Genomic DNA, 17,484 nt, shown 5'->3' on the forward strand with positions numbered 1-17,484 from the left:
CTGCAGGAGCCCTGCCACGTGACGCTGTGTGTGGCACTGACCTCAGAGCACAAAGTGCAAACCTGCAGGAAATCCTAGAAGTAGTGACAGCTACAGATGCTCTGAGATGAACTTAGTTTCAGAGATTATACTTTAGTCACCATTTAGACAACTGTTATCTTAAAATGAATGTGTGATTTTATACAAAATTCAACTCAGTAAGAATGATGTAAACTCAATGACAATGTCAATGGGAAGATAAAGGTACAGTCACTAGTGTACCATTCACAGATCCGTGCTTATTTTAGAGAGAATGTGGATGGAAGTAGTAGCTGAAAACCTGGATGAAAAAATAATGGGACAGAAATGCCTTCTAGTTCTTGGTTGAACAGGGCTCTACAAACTTGTTTCTAAGTCATTTCATTTGTTATTATTATTATCATTTGAATCATGAATTTTGTATAGAAGTCCTGGTCCTACAAGTAGAAGTAGGAAAGCCCAACTCGGTGCACAGGGAAACCCCATGAAGAGCCTGTTCCTATGCACTTGAGAGCCATCTCAGTGATGGAATTACCAATCACAGAGCTTCCAGGAAGGACTCATTAAGGGTCAGACTGTCTCAGGGGTAGGCACAGCTATAGTTGCTGAGTCTTGTTTCCAACATGCTCAGAATAGAGCAACTGTCCATCCAGCCACCCATGACTAGAGCAATGAATTTCTACTACCCAAGGCCAACTTGACCCAGAAATTTTTTCAAAGATCCCACACATTATTCCTGGTGAGGTGGTGATAAGGGGCACTGTGTCCCTGAGGTCACATGCCCTGAGGCCCTCGGTTGGTACAGACTCTTCAGCAGAGGTCCAGCCTGGATGGAGGTGTCACTGGTGTGACTGAGGGAATGACAGCCCAGGACTAAGAACACAGGAGGGTTGGGGCACCTGGGTGGCACAGCAGTTAAGCGTCTGCCTTCGGCTCAGGGCGTGTTCCCGGCGTTATGGGATCGAGCCCCACATCAGGCTCCCCCGCTATGAGCCTGCTTCTTCCTCTCCCACTCCCCCTGCTTGTGTTCCCTCTCTCGCTGGCTGTCTCTCTCTCTGTCGATAAATAAATAAAATCTTAAAAAAAAAAAAGAGCACAGGAGGGTTGTGTGTCTTGTCCCCACGGGCCTTGAGCTCTGTGTGAGCCGCACTGAAGTTGCTGTCCCAGAATCAATGTCCTGATCAGACTTAAGCACTGACTTGAGCCCAGATGTAGTTCAGGGCTGAGTTGCCCACAGGGACAGAGATTCCCCCTGGGTTCCTGGGCATCGGCCTCATTCCAGCAGAGCAGGTGTACAGGGCACATTCTGGCGTCCCTGGTGACAGGACCCCAGTCACGCTCATATTTCTGGCATTTCTTGCTGATGGGGATGCCCCCTCCTGCACATTGTGACACTGGGCTGGGTGAGCCCAGGTTGACCCTAACTTCTGGAGGGACAGAGAAGCCTGAAAAATGCAGAATGCAGGACACTATACACTCACAGAGATGAGGCGTGTGTGTGTGTGTGTGTGTGTGTGTGACCAAAAATGACACCAAGTGGCCTCTATCCTTCTAGGGTCTTCTCTACACCCTGAGGGATAAATATCCATGAAGCTCATTCTCTCTTAAACCTGGAGGAGACTCGACGAAAAGGCAAGGCTCTCAAAGATCTCTTCCTGGAGGAGGATCTGTTTCAGGCAGTGGGGACGCACTGGAGAACAGAACCATTAACAATTCACTGAATTAGAAGTTCAGGTCTTGTTGAGGGACAAGAAGTCTGTGAATGTTTCCCCCCTGCACACGTAAGACCTGCCGCTGCAGTGTCTTCAGGTCTCAGGAAAGACAGGACGGGGCTAAGCACACAGCCTCCTCTCTCCTGACCCCACTCCCCACTGTGCTCCACATTCCTCTGTGTCCCCAGGTATCTACCAGAGTTGAACAGAAGATAGCATTGACTTTTATTTCTGGGAGAGGGATAAAGCCTATGACATCACAGACCAGAGGAAAATGTTTCCATGGTGGATCTACTGCTTAGATAGTTCTTAGGAAACTGATTTGGGGGCACAGGAAAACCGATTATATATTTTGAAATCTGCAGGTGACTCTGCCTTCATGGATTCTGTCAATCCTCATCATGGACAGGGAACCAATTAATTGTGAGGGAGGAGCAAAAATGAATAGATTCTATATGCAAATACTGAAAGGTAGGATACACACATCACTTTTTGAAAAACATATAAATTTTATTTTCATATTAAAGAGACTGACTGGGAATGTTGGGAGCAGAAACCCAGAGCCTGGGGTTGACAGCAGGAAGAAGAATATGAGGGACTGCATGTAGCTCTATTTTCTGGTCATTCTCCTCCCTAGAGATGGAACACTGAGACAGGAAACTAGGACAAGATCATTTTCAGTGTTCTCTGCAATTTTGTGTGGAGAGGGAATTTAGACCTCAAGAGTCAGAGGCGGAGCCTGAAGGTCTGAGGCACAGGGGAGCAGAGAGGAGAAGAGGAGAGAGGGTGTGGGGTGTTGTCAGGGAGAGTCTGTAGGATTTGGTCCAAGTGCATGTGTAGCTGGTTCAGAGAGAAGACACTGTGTCTGTGACCAGAGTCAGTGTCAATATATCAGCTGTGGGTACATCAGTAGAGACACGAGGTCACACTTTCTGGAATAAGATGGTGAAGCTTATGTGGATAATGTTTGCTGGGCAGCTTGTATTCATTCCCACACCCTGTGGGGATGTACACTTGGGCTTTTACCTGATCCATCAGTATGTTCCTTACATGCCCTATTTTCTCTTTCTTTACATTCAAACATGAATGTTTTCCTTGTTCAAGGACAGATCCTTCTGCAGGTGACCCCCACCTCCACCCCAGGCATGTTTCTCCAGATAAGTTTCTCACTGAAAAAAATGTTCATAAGCATTATCTGTGTGCATAGGGATTTATGTCACTTCCTCCTCTTCTGAGACACTGTGAGTAATGGTAGCTGCTCCCACGTCATGAGCTGTAGCACAGAAATAGCCTCATCCTCAGCCTGCAGCCCAGAGATGAGGAGAAGCCCTGCATTGGCCGAGGCATCTTTGGATCCAGAGGAGTGGCTGGCATCCCTGGAGTTCTGGTGCTTAACTGAGTTTGAGTAGAACTTCAGCAAATACTGGGGAGGGCTCCCTGTAGTAGTTTCTAGTAGTTTCTGTGAATATATATTTCTAGTGAAATTAAGAATTAAATCAGTAGGTGTTGCTTAAAGCAAATTACCATCTGAAAGTTGCGTGGGTCTCATCCAATCAATCGAAGGCCTTGATGGAGAAAAGACTAACGTCACCCAGAAAGAAGGAATTCTGGGATCACACTACTTTCAGAACCAAACTACATCTACTCTTCATCCCCTGAATCTGTGGCCTGCTAGCCCACACTAATGATTTTGGACTTCTACAATCATGGCTAACAGTTCCTTAGAATAACCATCTCAGATGGATTGATAGAAAGGCAGACAGGTACACATCTGTATCTCCATACACAGGCACATATATGTATAAATTATGTTAAATATACACATACATACATATATACATACTATTGGTTTGGTTTCTCAGGAGAACCCTACCTCATACACAGCCCTTTATCCAAACCTCAGTCTATTCTTTGCTATTTCCGTCCCCTTGCAGAGTTCTATTCCATACACATATCATGATCAATGGTGGGGCAAAGGAAGTCTGTGCGCTGGGTCCTACAAAGACCTTGAGAAGCCACCTCCATGAGGAAGCAAAGTCTAAAAACACAAGATTTTGCACCAGGTTCATGTGTCCACTACATAACCAGACTACCAGCACCCAATCTGCAGTAGGGCATATTCACACCCTTATTAGGACCCATGCAGCTATGGAAGTACTCCATGGTTTTGTGAGAAGAGTCTTGGGATTTTCTATCCAGGATTTACAGATGCACGTTCCATATCTGAGCCTTGGAAATACAGTCAGAACCCAGGAATCACATGGTGCCCTCTTCTGTTTAGACCTTCTGGGGCACAATTCTCACTGAGCAGGTTGTCATTCATGCAGCTGTTCCTTGGGTGCACTGGCCATCAGAAGACCATCCCCCCAGGGACCTCCTGCTGGGGACAGCATAGGCTCATTGTCCTGTGCCGCTGGCCCAGGTCCAGTGCAGCCACACTGTGTGCATCAGTCTTCAGAACAGTGTTTCATCCCCCTGGTCTGAGCCTCTGCCCAGACTGACACCACCCTGCCAGCCTCGCCTTGATCACCCAAATGAAATATGTGTGCCCATAGTTCAGTGGCATGTCCCACAACACCCTTCAGACAGGTCAGGTCACATGCAACTAGAGAAGGACCATTCCAGATCAATTGTTTCACGGGTGTCTGTTCTCACCTTTTCTGTTTCTTTGCTGAGACTTCCAACCTCACATTTCACTGCAGGTGGATTTTCCAAGAAGACCTTGTGGTGAGACTTTCAGTCAGTTTGGGAAGAATCATTGCCTTAGTGACATTTGATGTTTTGAAGAAAAAACTAGGGATATCTATCCATTGATTGGTTTAAAATCTTTTCTTGCAATATTTTGTAATTTTCAGCGCATAAAACATTCAATTATTCTCAGATTTATCTTTAAATGGTTTGTATTGATGATATTATAAATGTTATTGTTTTTGTTTATAAATAACTGGAAGGTTCATTACTAGTCAATAATTCATTTCTTCATGTTGGTTTTATATCACAAAATCCAAGTTAAAGCACTCAGACCAGAAGCACGTCTTGGTCACTCCTTTACCCTGAGCTGGGCACATCTGAATCACCCTCGACTGGCCTCCTCCAGTGTCTCCCTAAGAGATTTAATTCTCTGATCAAGTAATGATGTTCAAAAATAACCTGAACTAGATGATAGTTCGGTGGCAATATGAAAGTTGAACTGACAAAAGAGATAAGGCATTGTCAATTCTACTAGTTCAAGGAAAACCAGGGGCTTGTCTGAGATCTAACAACAGAAGTCACCCCCTGAGACAGACTCCATCCAAGACCTAACCAGGAGTGACGGCACCAAGCATGAGAGTATAGAGAGGTTTTTGTCTCACTTCCTCATGGGTCTGCAGCACTGTGTAAGCACTAGAGCTGCCATCCCAAATAAGACAGTAATAGTCAGCCTCGTCCTCAGCCTGCAGCCCGGAGATGAGCAGAAGCCCTGCATTGGCTGAGTCATCTTTGGAGCCCGAGAAGCGGCTGGGGACCCCAGGTACCAACTGTGTGCTTGAGTCTGAGTAATAGTACAAGAGATACCGGGGAGGGCTCCCTGGCTTCTGCTGGTACCAGTATATGGTATAGCTGCCAACACGGAAGCCACTGCTCAGGGCACAGGTGAGTCTGGTGGATGATCCCAGAGATGCAGAGAGGGAGGGCGGCTGGGTCAGCACAGGCTGCGACAGGGAACCTGCAACAAAGTCACACATTGCTAATGGATCTGGGGCACGTGGCAGCTGATAAGGGATTAGATCAGGGTGGCTCACACAGCTTGGGGGGCTTCCCTGCTCTTCCAGAGCTTGTCCCTACCTGTGCAGTGAGAGAGGATCATGAGGAGGAGAGGGGTCCAGGCCATGGTGACACAGTCCCAGAGGTCCTAGAGCTGAGGCTGGGCTGGGCCAGACCTCTCTTAACCATCTTACTGCCCAAGGGGAGGAGACTGTCATGTAAATTTGCCCCCATCTTTATCTGGCTTTGCCCCTCTCTGAGCTATGACAAGGAACCTGAGCACGGTGTGTGGACAGAGAAACTGAAGTTGCTCTGTGGGGAGATTTCGGGAGGAAGCAGCTGCTGGGTCAAACCACAGGTGTGTGGGTAACGGGGACTCTGTTGTACCATTGGGGACACAGTGGCTGAGGCCTGAGCATTGTGTCAGGGACCAGCGCTCTCTAGAATGACTTGGTGTTAGCAGTAGCTGCCTGAAAGGAACTCCCCCAAGTGACTCCAGGGGAGCCATGTCTCCCCCTACTGGTCACCCACCCATTTGCAGGCACCTGGGAAGCTTCTGTGGACTCTGCATCTGTCCTGGCCACTGCCATTCCGCAAACAGGGAGAGGCATGCCTGTGCACAAGCAGCGTGGTCAGGTTGAGATTACTGATGTTAGTCCACTCCACGTGGAATCGGGAGGCTTGGGTTTCACAGAAAACATTAATATGAAATAAATAATACGATGTGCTTGCTTTTTGATGATGGTTGTGCTTATGCTGTGCCCAGTTTCTTGTTGGCTATGATGTAAGGAGCCCTGGCGGGTCTGCCTCATCGTGGCCACTAGACAGGACATACTGTTTTTCAGAGTTCTTTCCCTGCATTGTGCGTCTCCCATCTGGGTTCAGCCTCAGATTTTGACATAATTTCAGCACCATTCTGGAGGTCAGAACCAGGTTCCTAATGGAGCCCCTCACCCCCAAAAGGTAGTCTGCCATATCTTTGCTGTTTCTGTGATCTGACAGGGGCACTCCTCTGGTAGTCTGTGTGATTCAGGACATTCCCACAGACAATAAGCACCTGTAGGCCTTAGCACAATGACCCCAAATTCCCCACTCTAGAGAACTAACTCAACTCTCACATCATCCCAGAAACTTGCTGAACTCATAAAAGAGATGGCTGTGTCATTTGTAACTGTAATTTGCAAGTTGTAATTTCTGATGTGTTGCCTGCATTCTAAATCCCAGCAGAGAAGGTCTTCTACCACCCAGAAAGCGATTTCTGGAGCAACATTTTGGAAGACCTATCTCAAGTTCAAGGGGAAATCTGACCCACTTCTCTGACCCCTTGTCTCTGGAACAAGGAGTATAGAGACCCCAAAGGACTGTTCCATTCTCTTGAACCTCACAGCTGAGGAATCACGTCAGGGGTATCTTCATGAGACACCAGCCTGTGTCATCCCCCCCGTGTCCCTCTGTCCAGGGGAAATGACTGTGAAGGAAAGAAGGCTCCTCCTGATGAGAAAACTGCCACTGCCAGAATGCACAGGACAGGGTCTCCACATGATGACAGTCCCCATGAGATCTGTTGGCAGATCTCAGACAACCAAGAGCTGCAGCTTGCATTTAGTGCCCAGAGAAACCCCTTCAGTGATGGTGCACGAGCTCTCCACTACCACAAGATCTCCTGAACTGCACGTCGTATGATGACAATTGACTCCAGCCATGATTATTGTGGCCTCCAGGACTCACATGATATCCACAATCATAATGATCAAAGAGAGCTTTCAACAAAGTCCTGGGGCATTCCTGAGGTGCAGAGTTTCTGTGCCATGTGATATGATCCCGTCAACACACGCTCAGGGGCACTTCCAACCACACAAGCTGTCCACAATGAGGGAAGGTGATTCCCCACCCCAAATGGTCAAATCTCCACATTTATCATTTACCTCCACATTCAGGAGGAGCATTTTCCTTCACTGCATCCCCGGTGCAAATGCAAACCTCACAAGGTTCTGTGTTGTCCCCACTCGTCTGCCTTTCCTGGGGACATTGCAGGGATGGCCTTGGCAAGGCTTCCAGCTCTCCCCCCTCTTATGAGCCTGAGGAGAAGCAGAGGACAGAGGGCAGGGCCAATGGGATTGATACAGGGCTGTGCTCCAGGAGTAGCATCTCCAGAGATGCCTCATGGCAGGCATGACAGGGATAGAACATCAGTAGGAGGAGCCTCAGGTGCTCATAGGAGGTGTAAGGCCAACACTGGAATTGGTGTTGATGAAACATAGAGATCTCCAGGGAATGAGTCACTGGGGGAGGGACAGAGGGTGGTTATGGCCTGCTTGGGTCAGGACACCTGAGAGAGACTTTGGAGTCACCAACAGACTACCTTTGTTAACTCTCATTGTTACATGAAGGTAATGAAATCCCAGCCTCAGAAAGTACCCAGGACATGTCTCTGCAGAACATAAAGTGATTGGGTTTTATGCATCCAGAGTCCTGCACTGTTGATTAGGGTGAACCAAGGGCCACATGGTGCTGCTAGGGGATGGAAAATGGAACAGACGAGGTGCTCCTAGCCACCATTTCCAGACACCACATCAGCCATTTACTTGAGCAAATAGACACGGAAAGGGAAGGGCCCAAGCTGGGAGAGGTGACCCCAGAGTCAGCTTCCTGCAACAGTGGAGTGCGGACACAGCTCCCCTGTATCTCCGTGATCCTACCTCAACGACTTGTGGAATTGGAACTTCTTTTCTTTTCCTGTATATGTCCCAGACCCTGAGTATTCACAGCCTTGTCAGCATTGTGGCCTGAGCCTCAGATCACCTTGAGATGAAGAAGAAACAAGGCTCTTACAGAAACTGCTTTAGTGATGAGGGAGCCTGATGCTGGGTGTCCAGTGCACACAGGGAGGTCACGCACACAATCACATCTTACTTGAGAGAAGGATCTGTTGCTCAACATCCTTGGAGCTACAGATATGTGCTTCCTCTGGCCTCGGGGTGGGGGGGGGGAGCCATCCTGTCTATAATCTCCCTGAAGTGGTACTTTGCCCTAAGACCCAATTTATTGCTATGGAGATAGTGAGATCTATATAAGAAGATATTAGCAGTGGAGCAAATGATCTCTGTAAAGTAAATAAGAGGACATTTGCACATACAAAGGTCCTAGGAAGCGAAGTTGACTGAAGACAACAGATGTCACCTGGAGTAGCCTTGGTACCAGGCAGTGCAGGGACTACTGCAGCTTGCAGAGAGTCTCACTTCCCCAAGGTTCTGGAGGACATTGTCCATATAACAGCTGCCATGCCAAATATTGCAGTCAGAGTCAGCCTTGTCCTCAGGCTGCAGCCCAGAAGTGAGCAGATGCCCTGCATTGGCCGAGCATCTTTGGATCCAGAGAAGCAGCTGGGAACCCAGAACCCTGGTGCTTATCTGAGTTTGATTCATAGCATAGGAGACTCCAGGAAGAGCTCCCTGGCTTCTGCTCGTATCTGATGATACAGTATCCCCCAACGTTGAAGCCACTGCTCAGGGTGCAGGCGAGTCTATCGGTTGCTTCCAGAGATGCAGAGATGGAGTGCAGCTGGGTCAGCACAGGCTGGGAGAGGTGACCTGCAAACACAGACACTCATGGGTGATGGGCAGGGAGAAGTGTAAAGTTTCTCAGACTATGGGACAGCGGAGCGGACACCAGCTGTAGGGCTGTCTTATGTCCCTGAGGCCTGTCCCTAATTGTGCCATGAGAAAGAAAAACAAGAAGGACTGGAGTCCAGGCCATGGTGACACAGACACTGGTCCCCACAGTGAGCTGGGCTGCCCCAGGCCTCCTTTTCTCCTCCACCCTCTGCCCCAGGAGGGGCTGTCCATGCAAACGGGCTCCACCCAGTGACTGCCCAGCCCCTCCCTGATCCCTGGTGCTGGAGCTCAGCCCACACCCCACACTGAGGAGAATAGCAGTTGGCTTCATCCCTGGGGAGAGCCACACACAGCTCCCTGCTCAGGGGACTCTTCCAGGGCTGAGAGGACACAGCTGCTGAGTCCCCATCAGGGAGCACAAGACCCAGTCTCCAGTCCCAGGCTTCACTGAGTGAAAACTCCTCCCTGAGCCTCTGAGGAAGGGCCACAGTTCCGTCCCACAGCACCCCCTGCTGGTCGCAGGCCACACATCTCACAAGGCCCAAAGCCCTGAGAGCCCAGCTGGTTTCTGCAGCTCACCAGGTCCCCGTCTATACATACATATCCATGGTCTGATTTCTAGTACAGGTTTCCTCGGCAATCTGACAGTTGAGCATTCTACAAATCCTTTCTTATTTTAACATGGCCTAATGTGAAGAAGTATTTCCAATCAATTTATATGATTTTTTAAAAAATATTCCCAGACCTGGGGCGCCTGGGTGGCTCAGTTGTTAAGCGTCTGCCTTCGGCTTAGGGCGTGATCCCAGTGTACTGGGATCGAGCCCCACATCAGGCTCCTCCAATGGGAGCCTTTTTTTTCCATTATGTTCAGTTAACCAACATATAGTATATCATAATTTTTTGTTGTAGAGTTCAACGATTCATTAGTTGCATGTAACACCCAACCCATGCCCTCCTTAATACCCTTCACCCAGTCACCTCATCCCCCACCCTCCTCCCTTCTGTAAGTGAACATTTTCAGGGGCAAATGAACCATACTAACATTAAATATGAGATTTATCCAAAGTTCACACACATAAAAATCAAGAAAAGAAAACATGTGCTTCTTACTCTGAAGTAAGAACGACTGTCTGAAAACATTTGTGTGAACATCCTGGAGCTTTATAACACCCTTTCCTTGTGCAGTCGCTGTGGGGCAGAAAGAACTAGAAGGGTGGCTGTGGATGTGATGGTGGATTTGGGAGCAACATGCAATTTCTAGAGTAATAGGTGAAAGAGATGCCACAAAATTGGAGTATGTCCCATTATTCAATAAAAAGGTGATTGAATGCTCATTTCTGAATTGTTAGTAAATTGTTTAATGAAATTTGCACATTTTTTCCCTTTATTATCATCTGTGTTCAGGGACTTAAATGACATCAGCCATAAATATTTATATTAAATTCAATTATATCTATTCAATTAAGTTATTTCTGAAAAAGTAGTTAATGTGTAAATATATGAGGAAATTTTAAGATGAAGAAGACCTAAAACTTAAGGGAAAAGAGAAGAATTAGAAAGGATAATTGAAAAATCTGAAGATGTATGTATCCGTTCTAATCCCACTACAAAATAATGAAGCAAATGAGAAGTAACAGAATAGTCATAAATACTATCTATGGATATTGCAGATAAAGGAAGCTGCATGTCTTCTCTATTTCATCAGGAATAAGCAGGGATGCTGTAGTTTCCAGAAGGATCCCTGACCACTAGAGGGAGCCCTGAGACAACCCTGCTGATTGTCCCACTCATTCTCATGTGACTGCATTACTGAATTACTGTCCCTGAGGACTGACTGTTTAGGGGGCAAGTGGGAGCCAGCACTGGATGGGAGAAGGGGGAAGCTGAATGAAGGAGAACCAGGGCACCAGGAGTCCTTCACAATGAGAACAGACAGAAGCTGCCCAGGTGTCCCGTGGTGATGCTGCTTGATATAGCCAAGAGCTTTCCTTGGGCTGCACTTTCAATCCCTAAAGGACATGTATACTCCTCCTGCCCTGGGTAAGGACAGCAGTGAATCCCAAGGCAATGTGTGCAGTGACTCCACCTTTTTCTCCCAGACTGTCAGGGAATCAGTGCTGAGGGCTCAGGGGCTCTCTCCCTAACTGGGGTAGCTGACATACTGTGCATATTACTTACCTCACATCTGCTGTCTCTGCGTGTTCATGCCCTCAAAATCTTTTCACTAGTGTCCTCATGAAACACCTTATCTAAGGATTGAGATTTGTGAAGGGCAGAGAAATCCTGGCCATGCTGAAACCCCCAGGCTCTGCTTGCTGAGGACAAGTATTTAGAAATCGGACACTCCTATCCACAGGTGTCACTGATCCTATGGCCATTTGCCCTCCTAAGTCATGTATCTTCATACAAATCTGTCCCTGTGTTTGACCATCCATCTATCCCTTCCTGGACCTAGGCCAGGATGAGAACTCATGACGATGGAGGATGAAACTTGATGCAGGGGTGTGAGTCAGTGGTGAGTATTCATGTGGTTTCTGGGGACCCCATGTACAAAAAGTCTCACTTCACTGAGGACAATACTTGGTCAATTATGTAACACAGTGCCACCTGCTGACCTCAAAACCCCCCTGACATCACCAAAGCTCTTTTGGGCCATCCTGATTGCGGATGGATTTTTCTGATGGTACTGCCCAGGTGCATGGAATGAGTAGGTCTCCTACACCAAGATTGGGACTGTGACATTAATTTTTTCCAGGTCATTAATGAACTCCAGAAAGCTAAACACAGAATGTATTGCACAGTGATTATGTTACCAGATTTTCAGAATTACCTGGCATTTGGATTTATTCATCCCTGTACTGGGGCCATTAACAGCTCCATGATTAGCTGGAACTGGTGCTTAAGATTAAGACTATCTTCACCAGAGTTCCCCCATGTACATATCTGTAATTAATAGGACATGGGCTCCTTTTAGAGGGTGTCAAATTGTGCTTTTGCTCTTGTTGCTGTAAGGTTCTCCTGCTATGTTACTCCAGCCCACCTTGTACAGGACTTGACATTTGATGTCTGTATTGGTCTTGAGACTATAACATGTTGGGGAAATGTGTCTTCTGCTCATTCTTACCTCTCTTGGTTTCCATTTGCCCTTGTAAGCCTGGAAATTCCTTATTTTCTGTTGCTTCTCTAATATATTTAACATATTTTAGTGGAATTTTGTCATTGTTTTTAGTAAAACAATTGGTATAAAAATCATTTTTTATAAGTGGAACCTCTTCTGAATTAGAGGTCCTCCTTCCACTTCTGAACTGTAGGACCCTTGTGACCTTGACCCACCTGCACAGGGTCTGATAAATTTGTTGAGGGCTCCATGAATCATCACTTAGAAAAATAGAACTATCTAGAAATTCCCCTATAATAAAAAGTTTATCTGATAATGCGGTTTGGGTTTACAGGATCTAGACTTGCATGAATAGATTTATTTAACATCATCCCAACCAAAGAAACTGAGAAAGAAATGTATGTGAACTCTGGGATTAAACTGGGGGAAGTGTGCTTGTCTGAGGGCCCTGTCCTCAAAGGGGAAGGGTCCTATCCTGTCACTGGGCATTCCCATGATCCCCAGGGCACCACTGAAAGAGACAGAGGAACACAGATTTGCAATTTCAGAGCCTGGAAATGATCAACAAATCCTGAGACAGGATCGGGGGACATGTAGGGTGCTTGGCAGAGAGGACTTGGGTCTCTCAGGTCATAGTCCCATATTATTGCTTTCCTTACCATGCCCACCCAACAAGTGTGGGGATACTTTTGCTTCTTGAGACAAAGTGAGTCTGTTTGGACTGGGACACAGTAAGAAAGTAGGTTATATTCTTTTTTAAGATTTTATTTATTTATTTGAGAGAGAGAGCTCTAGTAGGCAGAGTGGCAGGCAGAGGGAGAGGAATAAGCAGGCTCACCACTGAGAAGAGAGCCCAAGGCAGGGCTCAACCTCAGGATCCCAAGATCATGACCTGACCTGAAGGCGATGCTTAACTGACTGAGCCACCCAAGCACCCCAAAAGCAGGTTATTTTCATGGAACCCATAAGATAGACTGAAGCAAGTATGTGGAGTCCTCTGGTTTCTGTAGCAGAAGTGACACCAGAGAAGCAGAGCTGGTGCAAGACACAGGCAAGGACGGGGATGTGGGGTGGGGAATGGGTCAGAGAGTGGTGGAGCATGGGGGGCAGATTTTTTTTTTTTTTACTTTCCTGTGGAAGGGTAGCTCTTGGTGGCACTGGGGCTGTGCTCAGCTCTTTGATGATGGGAGTCAGTCTCATCCTCAGGCTGCAGGCCAGGGGTGAATGAGGAGGTCATGTTGACAAACCAAGAGCAGGAAGATTGACCTGGGATTCCTGCAGATCCATCACTGCTGTCCTAGGTCACAGACTTAGGGGCTTTGCCTGGGAGACCTTGTTACCAGAGACCATGATAACCTACAATGCTTCTGCAGTCTTTGTGATGAAGTTGACCTCTACATTGGGACCCTATTGAGAGCTTCAGAGGGAGTGTTGTTGCACATATTAGGGGTTTTTTGATACTCCACAACTCTGGCTGACATCCTGCATGCATAAAAGCTCTTACAGGGCAGAAAAGGAGAGGAGGGCACATGTCACTTCCCGTGGGCTCTGGAAATCCACCCATGGGAGTTCATATGAGTTGAGATGTATCAGCTGTAGGAAAGTCACATATAAGACTCAGTCATTTCCTAGGAATTCTGGAACCTTCCCCCTCCCCCCTCCCCAGCCTCTAAAATAGTTTTGCTGGCCTCAGGTAGCAAATGTCCCCCATGCCTAACCCCTGTCTCCTTGATGTGACAATGGAAGACACAGACACCACAACAGTGATCCAGGCCGGCTCCGGGCCTTCACCTCCCCCAGACCTGCATTTACCATCTTCCTGCCTCATAACAGGAGCACAGGGCACCTCAGCCAACCTCTCAGATGAGGCAGGGAGGAAAGGTCTCTCTGTGGTTTCAGGAGCAGAAGCCATGTCTACAGGCCTGTCCACCTGCTGGGATTGTGCCTTGATCTGAACAAGAAAGCTAGTAGACATTTTTCTGTCTTTCACTGAGCATAAGTTCAGTTTTGCTGTGATTTTGCTTGTTGTTTCTTCTTCTTCTTCTTTCTTCTTCTTCTTCTTCTTCTTCTTCTTCTTCTTCTTCTTCTTCTTCTTCTTCTTCTTCTTCTCCTTCTTCATTTTCTTCCTCTTCTTCTTCTTCTTTTTTTTTTTTTTGCTACAATTTTGCCTAAGACTAAAATTTCATTGATGGGAAATTGACAGAGAAGGATTCTAGAGCCTGGAAGAGGCTTCTTGTCGTTGTTCCCACAACTACTCCCTCCACCCCCTCCTGGGTCCCATTCACAGCAGGTCAAGGTTTTTGTTCTACTTCCCCTTCTGCCTGTGTCACTGTGAGAAACACAACTATGCCCAACAAGGCTGTAATAGTCAACCTCGTCCTCAGGCTGCAGCCCAGAGATGAGCAGAAGCCCTGCATTGGTGGAGGCATCTTTGGATCCAGAGAAGCGGCTGGGGACCCCAGGGCCCTGGTGCTTATCTGAGTCTGAGTAGAAGCTCAGGAGATACCGGGGAGGGATCCCTGGCTGCTGCTGGTACCAGAATACGGTATAGCTGCCAACATTGAAGCCACTGCTCAGGGTGCAGGTGGGTCTAGCTGATGATCCCAGAGATGCAGAGAGGGAGGCAACTGGGTCAGCACAGGCTGGAACAGGGAACCTACAAACACAGACATCATGGGTGATGGCGCATTTACACTGGGAGTTTCTCAGTCTTAGGGGCAAATAATATCTGGGAAGATCCCAAGATGTCAGATGATGTCCCTACCTGAGTAGAGAGAGAGGAATAGGAAAAGGAGTGGAGTCCAGGCCATGGTGATACAGCCCTTGCTCCCCACAGTGGAGCCAGGCTGTCTCAAGCTTGTCTTATCCTCCATACTGTCCCTATGCAAATAAAAGTACTCTTTATGCAAATGTGTACCCCTTTACAGACTCTCTCTGCCCCCACCTGATCAGTGATTCAGGAGCTTTAGAGGGCACCTGAGGACAGAGGAGGCTGAGAGCAGGACCTGCTCTGAAAGGGACCCAGGATGGGGTGGAGGGAACAGGTGTGGGAAGCACCATGTTGGGTCTGATTTAAAGAATGTGAATACGCTGTCTGTGATTTTAGAGGCTTATAACATAGAGGGGAAAGTCATGAAGAAATAAATACTCCTGTGAGAATCGGAATGTCTACAAAACATAAATCATATAAAAAAGTTAGATTATCCCACCCCTTGGGACATTTTGGGAGCTCCTCCTCTGAAGGGTCTTACAAGTGTGTCTCAGGAGAAGAGTTACTGTGTTCTCCACATGGGCTTATAGAAGAGAAAATCAAAACAGGGTGTGAAGATGCTCAAACCATGAAGGAATATGGCAGTTTCACAGAGTGGAGGAAACCATCTGGTGATAGTGTGCACAGGGGAACAGAAGGGTGGACACAACAGAGCAGGACTGAAGAACTTATGTGGTCAGGAAGGAACAACTGAGACAGAAAAACAGGAGGCGGGGATGCAGGCTGTGCTCACAGGAGATGCTCAGGACTGTGGAGCAGAAGGAACTTGGGGAGAAAAGGAGGAAGAGGATAGTGCGAACTGGGGGTTTCTGCTTTGACTGACCCATGAGATGGTGCTGCTGTTTACTGCAGTGGAGCATTAGATAATGAGATGCTTCTCTTTTTGTAAAAGAATAGAAGATCTGAAAAACAAGTAAAAATACTGAATTCCAAGTTCAGAAATGGTGGACCTTGACCTTATGTGGCAGCAAGCAGTGACCACGTCTTGAGACTGGTGTCCAGGTGTGGTGAGCAGTCCCGAATGTGTGTATGGACACGTAGGAGGGACAGGATCCTGGGACGCACCCTGGGCACCATCCCTGTGTCCATAATGGGTGAGAGGAATCCTGGAAACAGAGTCGTTCAGTCCAGGCTGGCTCCCATGTTCAGTCCCATCATCATTCCTGCAGCATGTGTTAGTGATGTCCTACCTACTGCTCAGGATACCGTGTGGTGAGCTGGGTGATCCATCTTTGCCATATAAACAGAGGTTCAGGGAGGTCTGAGAACAGGGAAGATGTGTTTGGTGGTGATGATTACAGACCTTTACACACAAGGGTGAGCTCAGGACAGGTCATGAGGGTGCATGAGGGTGGAGCATTCAAGGTCAGGCTGAAATGCCAGGGACAGTGAGCATTGTGAAGAAGTGGGGATAGAGAAGAACCCAAACTTCTCAACCGACCTGCACATGCCCAGGACCTCCAGCCATAGGGAGGTGGCGCTGCAGGCTCTCTCTCATCTCCTTCAGCCTTTGGGGAAGGAGCACTGCATTCTGGTCACTGCTCTTACCTCCACTTTGTCTTCTTGGTGTCTGTCATCATGAGTGGCCTGGGAGGACCCACGTGAGCTCTGGGCTTCCAGGAGTCAAGGCAGGTGGGCCCTGGGCCCAGACTCAAGCAGACACTGCATTCCCAACTGCCATCACCCCATGGACCCCAGAGACAGGCTTACAGTGTCCCTGTTGCCCCAGTCCTGGGTTCCCCTGACTGAGATGAGGGGACAGGAGACTGCTTCCAGCACTGTGGGTCCCCTACCCACTCCCCATGGAGGATGGGCCACAACTGGGTCTTCCTTAGGATGGAGCCTCATGGCCACACTCAGGATCCCATGCTGTGGCCCTCCTCCAACTGAGGACTGTCTCTAGTTGTCTCCACTGTGCCAATGCTTCTCCACAGGGTGAGGTGAGTGTCAGAACCCATCTTTAGTGCAAGGAGCGAAAGGACAAAGGCCCCAGTGCATCTATCCCTATGACTTTCAGAGTAGTACCCAAAAAAGTTGGTCTGTCTTTGTCTTTCTGTGTGTTTTTGTCTGTTTCTCACCCCCAGCTCCTTCCTCTGTCAGCTGAGTCTCCGTCCACACTCCTGGTGGGGAGGGCACAGGCTCACTCTTTCTTGACCCATGAACTTGGTCTGTGGACCCAGGTGTGCTGTGTAATTTCCATATCTTATAAGTAATAAAACTTTATTTTTCAAAGATTTCTATTGTTGTAGCTGAAGGATAACTTGCTGTCATAACAAGAACCACAAGGGTGTGTCCAAACACCACATTCGTTATGGAGACGCTAAGACTTACACAAAACACGAACTTCTGTTTCTGAAGGGAGAATGCTGGCTCCTACCACCTGCGACCATTTACTTCATTGTTCAATTCAGGCAAGGCTCAGAAGGATCATATTACTGACCACTCCATCAGACACAGCTCCATCAACTGGAGAAAGGAGCTCATGTACAGTTTCTTTTATCTCTGGAT

The sequence above is a fragment of the Ursus americanus genome, chromosome 30, assembly GCF_024610735.1.
Source record: "Ursus americanus isolate L20-20 chromosome 30, mUrsAme1.1.p, whole genome shotgun sequence".
Classification (NCBI taxonomy): Eukaryota; Metazoa; Chordata; class Mammalia; order Carnivora; family Ursidae; genus Ursus; species Ursus americanus.